Source organism: Coenobita brevimanus, chromosome 6 (genome assembly GCF_032717465.1).
Source record: "Coenobita brevimanus isolate Jiangsu-jjx chromosome 6, ASM3271746v2, whole genome shotgun sequence".
Taxonomy (NCBI): Eukaryota; Metazoa; Arthropoda; class Malacostraca; order Decapoda; family Coenobitidae; genus Coenobita; species Coenobita brevimanus.
The window spans coordinates 44,266,353-44,273,852 of NC_136959.1; positions in this window are offsets into that span (position 1 = coordinate 44,266,353).

Below are 7,500 nucleotides of genomic sequence, written 5' to 3' on the forward strand. Positions count from 1 at the left end.
TGCCGTCCTTTCTAAAACAACACCTGCTGTCTGGCCTACCACGGTTAATATACTGCAATTACTTGAATACTCCGTCCACTATAACTCGTCTAAAACCCACCACATCTCTCTCTTGAATGCTGCTTTGCAACAAAGAGGTTAATGTTACAATATAGTTTTAGTCACGAAGATGTGTTATGATGTAAAACGACAGTATTGTCTTATTCTACCACTGAGCATTCGGAAAACAAGCAACACAATGATGGCATATTTACCAATTTACTGCAAGATGAACCAACTGCGGTACCACACCAACTACAAAAAATTGCCTTCATTACTGTAATTACTAAAACATCAAGAAACAGCGTAATATCAGAAAAACTCTGGTATCGCAATTCCCACAGCAATTTCATCACCGCTACCGCAGCCTGCACCAAGAAGGACGGTGTGACACCTGGACATGTCTGGCATCAACCTAAGTCAGTTTTCTCTCCAGACTTGAACCAGACCCGCTGACCATGAGGCATTTGTCGAGGTGGATGGTATCCGGTTTCGATTTGGGTAATTTTTTCTTTCCTAGGAAGGTCTAGGTTAGGTTAGTCTGCTGTGCTTATGTTTAGGCTGAGTTAGCTTAGGTTAGGCTAAATTAGTCTATTGAAGGTTGGAAGGTTAGGTTAGGTTGGGTTATTGTCTTAGGGTTGGGCTATGTTAACGTTAGGGTAAGGCAGTTTGGTGGGTTAGGTTAGCCTGTGTATTGCCAGACGCCGCGTCGGCCGTAAGCGGTGGCCGTTTGACTTATGAGTTAGTGGTTTTACGGAGAGGGGCACTAACCTTCCCACTAACCCACTTGTTAACACGTACGGAACACGTGTGGGTTGGTTATGTGGTTACCACCCACCACTGTCAAAAATGGTTTCACAACTTACAGGAAGCCATTTGGTATGTTACTCAAAGCCACCTGAATAGAAGCGAAGAGTAATAAAAAGTGACAGAAAAGCTAGGAGATATAGGAAGAATCTATCTATCTATCTATCTATATACCTAGGCTGCTTCCCCCAAGGAAAGGGAGGTAGCCGAGACGGAACGACACACTCCCCATTTACTCATCCATTCAAACACATTCATTCGCATCTTAGCCCCAAAGGGAAGGAACGAGACAGATCCTCCACCGCACCACACCGCACAAGGGTCAACTGCGCAATGCACAATCAGTGACATCCGCAGCAGGGCCCGACAGCAGAGCAGTTTACCCCTGCCACATCATAACAGACCCATCCCCTTACCCGCACCTGACCTGACTAGCTGATCAGACCAAAATGCGGGAGAATATCCCCTCAGGGCTGCGTCATCACTTATTCATTCACAAGTTTCTCTCCATTTATTTCTGTTGTTACGCACAGCCACTCTTCCTTGCTCAACAGACATCCCTCTAACGTCCAGCGCTCTCTTCCACACTGTCCATCCATCCCTATTCGTGGTCTTCCTCTCAGCCTGCCACCTCTCACATCAGATCTAGTTATCTTTTTCTGCAATACGCTCATTATCCATTCTCTCCATATGCCCAAACCATCGCAACACCCTCTGCTCAACTCTACCAGCCATCTCCCGAACAACTCCAGTTCTCCTTAGCACTTCATCATTTTACTTTTTCCAGATCTCATACGCGTCACTCCACACATACTCACTCAGAACCCCACCTCATCTCCATTACATTCAAACTTTTCCTCTCTACTACACCCATATTCCATGTTTCTGACCCATATAACGCAGTCGGTACCACAACACCCTCATACAGCCTTCTCTTTGTCCATTCTAAGCGAACGACATTTAAAAACTTTTTTCATTCACTCCCAGCACCTTTCCTACTTCATTTATTCTAAACTTCACTTCTGCATCTATTCTTCCATCCACAGCAACATGTGACCCTAAATATTTAAAACAATCTACCTCCTCAAAGCCAACTCCCACCATTCAAAACTATATTCATCCCCTACCATCTATCAACCTCGTACACTTCATCACTTTAGTCTTATTCTCATTACTTTCAATTTCCTCCTTTCACACACCGCTTCCAAACTCCTCTACCAACTGTCTCAATTTCTCCTCTGAATCAGTCACCAGTGCAGTATCAATCTGCAAACAGCAGCTGCTTCAGAGTTCCACTCTCCACCATCAACATTCACTAGACTCAGACCTCCACCTAAAACTCTTGCATTCACCTCCCTTACAACACCATCCGATGTAAATATTAAACAACCAAGGCGACAACTCACACAACCCCTGTCGCAAGCCCCACTCTCACAGGAAACCAATCACTCACAGCATTTTCCCACTCTTACACGCTCTACTATTTACATAAAAACTTTTCACCTTTAGTAACTACCATCAAAGTCCCATACAATCTTAAAAACAGTCCCACAAAGCCTCCCTATCAATTCTATCATACGCTTTCTCTAAATCCATAAATGCCCAAAAACACATCCCTTGCCTTTTTCGCTAAATAACTTGTCACACACTTGTCTCACAGCAAACACCTGATCAACGTATCCCCTCCTCTCTCCTAAAGCCACACTGCTCATCACCAATCACTCCCTCTGTACCCTCTCTAACTCTCATAGTTAACACTCTACCATAGACCTTACACTCCATACACTCAATAGACTTATGCCCCACAAGCTAGTACATTCATACTTACCTCACCCTTGCCTTTATACAACGGGACCACACAAGCACTTGCCCAGTCAATTGGCACCATACCTTTCTCAAAGCACACATTCAACAATCTTACTAACCAGTCCAGCCAATAGTCACTCCACCACCCTTCAGGCATTCCACAGCACCACTCCATCCCATACCTGCAGCTTTCCCTGTTTTCATCTCCTTTACTGCTTCTTCCTCCACTTCCACTCCTTCGTGATCAAAGAAAGATCTGTTTCAACTCTCCCAACACATTTATTCCTTGCACCCTTCCATTCGCCACAATCTCAGCCACCCTTTCCTCCTCTACATTTCACAGTCTTTCAAAACACTCTGCCCATCTCTTCCTTACTGCATCCATCTCAGTTAACATCCTTCCATCCTCTGCTTTTACTCATTCTTCCTTCCCAGACTCTCCCTTTCGCACCCTTTTCACCTCCTTCCAATACATTTTCTTATTCTGTTGAAAATTCTCTGTCAGCCGCCTACCCCACCTCTCATCTGCTGCCACTTTAGCATCACGCACAGCCCTTCTCGCTCAGAAAAACAATGATATAGGTGAAGGAAGAAGCAGGCAGTACTACATCAAGCCAGTGGATCATGGTCGCCACCACCTGCCACACAGGTTAGGTCAGGCTAGGATATATTTGTATGTTCAACTTGGGTGAGGTTAAGTTAGGTTATGTTAGGTTAGTCTGCTATGGCTTAAAGTTAGCTTACGTTAGTCTATTAGATTACAGTTACATTGGTATGCTAAGGTTGGGTTAAGCTAGGTTAGGTTAGGTTAATCTGTTAGGAGAAGGATATAGCAGGTTAGGTGAGGTTTTGTTAGGATCTGGTTGGCTTTTGAGGATTTAGAATCTGTTAGGTTTAGATTACGTTGGTTAAGCTAAGGCTCGGTAAATGAAATTTAAAACAGTAATTGACTAGACAATTGGACTCTGTGTTGAAATTGCTACCCAGTATAGAAAATGTGTTTGTCAGAGTAGTATATGTATGAGACTGTCAGCATGGGCACGCTTGAGGAGGCTGGGGTCTGATAAATATGCCTAGCTTACAGTATTGATACAATATTACATTATTGTTGGAATAATATTGAAGCATGACAGTGTGAAAAAGGTATTATGGGAAGGGCCTACATGTGTGTGTGTGTGAAAGAAGTACTTATGCATGCCGTATAGGGAGTTTGCCATGAGGGTAGTTATGTATGTGTACAGCTAAATGCATGTACAGTATCTGTGTGTGGTCCAGTGTCAGTGATGGAGTGGCGTATGGTTTGGTTTATGTAACGTGAAGCCTAGACAAAGACAGTATGGATGGTAAAAGTGAGTCGAAACATGACCCATTATTCTCAGTGTATATACAGTAACATGCTGATGGTTCCCTTTTGTATGTTAGTTGCCTTTTACCCTGTCTAGAGTTTGCCCACCCACTTATAACGACTGCAGTACATACAAAGTAATGACAGTGATGATGATGACACTGAGTAGGCCGTGATACTTGGGTGAAACATAACAAACGCACAGAGTTAAATAATATAGCCCGATTTTACACTCGGCCTGTGAACCGTGCAGACATAACAACCACCATGACATGTCAGACGAAATTTATGGCTTATACAAACATGCCTTTGTCTTCCTCGTCCTCTCATGTGGTTGATTTGTGAGTTTAAGACTGTTATTTGGAGATATCCAGCACCCATTAACTATGCCTTACAGCGGAAAGTAAACAAAACATCGTATTCTAGCTGGTACAGGAGGCTTCGTAGCACCTCTTCCTTACTGATTATTATGCATATCACATCTATGCATTCTCTTGTATGTTGTTTATATAATCTTAATATCAACATAATTTGCTTCATTATCATAGAAGAGGATACTGATGGGCTACGTGCAGAATAAATTGCTAAAGAAGAGCTGTTACGAAATCTCCATAGCCACTCAAAATACATCCCTAAGACGGAAACCATGTGTGATGATACAGATGGTGTTAAACTGAGAAAATGTTAATGGTGAAGAGAAATATGAGGGAAGTGGTGCATAACTTGATACCGTCTCGACCCATTATAGGATTGGAATCTCCCTCAGTCGAATCAACTCGTTGGGCAGACTTGGATACATAAATGAGCCTTGCCTTTTAAAGAGAGAACAACCACAACAACTACCATAACTACCACAGGAGCAGCCTACCACAAGAACTGACCAAAAGCTATTCAAACCGCAGCAACAGCCACATCACTAGCTGCTACTAAAACTTCCACAACAACGACCACAATGATCTCGGTATATGTTTTGTTCCTTACATACAATAACCTATTCGTACACGTGAAAAAATGCATACACACGTGTATCACACAAGCGCACATAACACACACACACACACACACACACACACGTTTACAAACATACATTTTGAAACACACATGAACAAATACTCAAGCACACGCACACACATTCTCATAATTTATATTCTCGTACATTAAGCAGGGAATTTAAAGCCTCCCCACCCGACATACACACACACACACACACACACACACACACACACACACACACACACACACACACACACACACACACACACACACACACACACACAAAGCTAGCACGCACACTTAATTATTACACTTACTCCCGCACTCACGAAGGGAGAGAGGATGTTATGTTTTCATCAGTGTGTGTGTGTGTGTGTGTGTGTGTGTGTGTGTGTGTGTTAGCGCCATTTCGTATTTATGTAAATGCATGTTTGGTTCCGTGAGAGCATGTTTGTAGCGTGGATTTGTGCGTTGTTACAATAAATGCGTAACTGACAGTCATGCAGACAGACGGACTGACAAGTGATCTGACATGGTGTAACCTTTCACAGCCTCCCCCGCCACGAGAGAGAAAGAAAAAAAATCTCTCTTACATTTGTATCAAAGCATCTCTCTCTCTCTCTCTCTCTCTCTCTCTCTCTCTCTCTCTCTCTCTCTCTCTCTCTCTCCTATTGGTTCAGTTATATTTTCTCTATACGCAAAGAATATGTTCAGCCACGTTCATACAAATATACAGTAAATTCCCTTGTACAAGATATCACACACATGCACACTTACACACACACACACACACACACACACACACACACACACACACACACACACACACACACACACAAAATTCATAAAAATATACACAGCCTTCCCCTCAAAATATCAGAACCTTAAAAATCCAGTATGGGGTTAGGGTTATACAAGGCGCAATACTAAGGGAGTCTCGTGCGTGTTGTATCATCGTCTATCGCTCTATTCAGGTGGGGCTTCACCTCTTGATGGGGATGGAGGGAGGGTGACTTGGGCCCTTAATACTCTCGTCAGTCTAACAGGCTTTCTATCATCCCTTCTCTACTGACTTATTATACATATTGGTAGCTGCTCTGCTCGTGTATCATATTTGTAGAATATTATATTGATATCCGGGTAGGGTGCTTCAGTATCATACAAGGATATAAATTTACCAGTTAAATCATTAATGAAGATGTGCCGTTTACTGCGGTTGGTGTCACTGAGAATAATGAAGTCGTATACAGTTAGTCTGAACAAAATGTTTCCTTCATTTCAGTGTAATGAGGTATTCATTTTAATGGAGCTACCACGGCACAAAATTATTCTGCTTTCCTGAGTTCTGGTTTTCTAACTTGGGAGATTAGATATCGCCTTCAGTACTAGACTTGCCTAAGCTGAATAAAATAATCGTTTGATAATATATATATATATATATATATATATATATATATATATATATATATATATATATATATATATATATATATATATATATATATATATATATATATATATATATATATATATATATATATATATATATATATATATATATATATACATATATATATATATATATATATATATATATATATATAAATATATATATATATATATATATATATATATATATATATATATATATATATATATATATAATCTGTCTATCTATCTATCTATCTATCTATCTATTTATCTATGTAAGAGGGCAGCGTTGTTTGTTTGTTTGTCCGTCAGTTACGCCCAAACTATGGGCCAGAGACCCCCAGACCTATATATATATATATATATATATATATATATATTCTGAATCAGGGTGACCCGAGGATGGTTTTAGGGGGGTCAAAACTCTGATCTGGGTCACTCGAGGTTACTGGTGGTGTGTTCGCCTTTTTGGCCCTGGCAACGCCGGGTACCCCTGCATCCCAATTTTTGGCATGGAGACTCACTTGGCCTCCAGTTCTGGCATAGGCTATGCGAGGTTGACCTCCGAGGTCATTTGAGGTTACTGGTCAGAGGCCATTGAGGTCACCGGTAACAGTAAACAAGTGCGCACAAACTCTGTGCGTTAGTCTGTGAAAGCTGAAATGGAAAGTTCCCGGACCTCTTGTATTCCCTCTTCAAAAGCATAAGAGGTACATGGTCTATCTGGAGTAGAAAGAAATATTGAACTAGAACAAAGAGCATTAGTGCTCATCTCTTTGGCCCGGCAACGCCGTGTACCCCTGTTAGTAAGTATATATATATCTATATATATATATATATATATATATATATATATATCTATATATCTATATATATATATATATATATATATATATATATATATATATATTACGCTAGGAAGAAGGAACCAAAGGCCACGAGCCCGCAATAACTGTTCCGTCCAAGAGAAAAACAAAATACAAGCGAGAGCCAAATTCAAGATCCGATCATTTCGAGATGCCTGGACACACTGCATTTGAAAGACTGGAGATCATAGGAAGAAGGAAATACAGACAGAG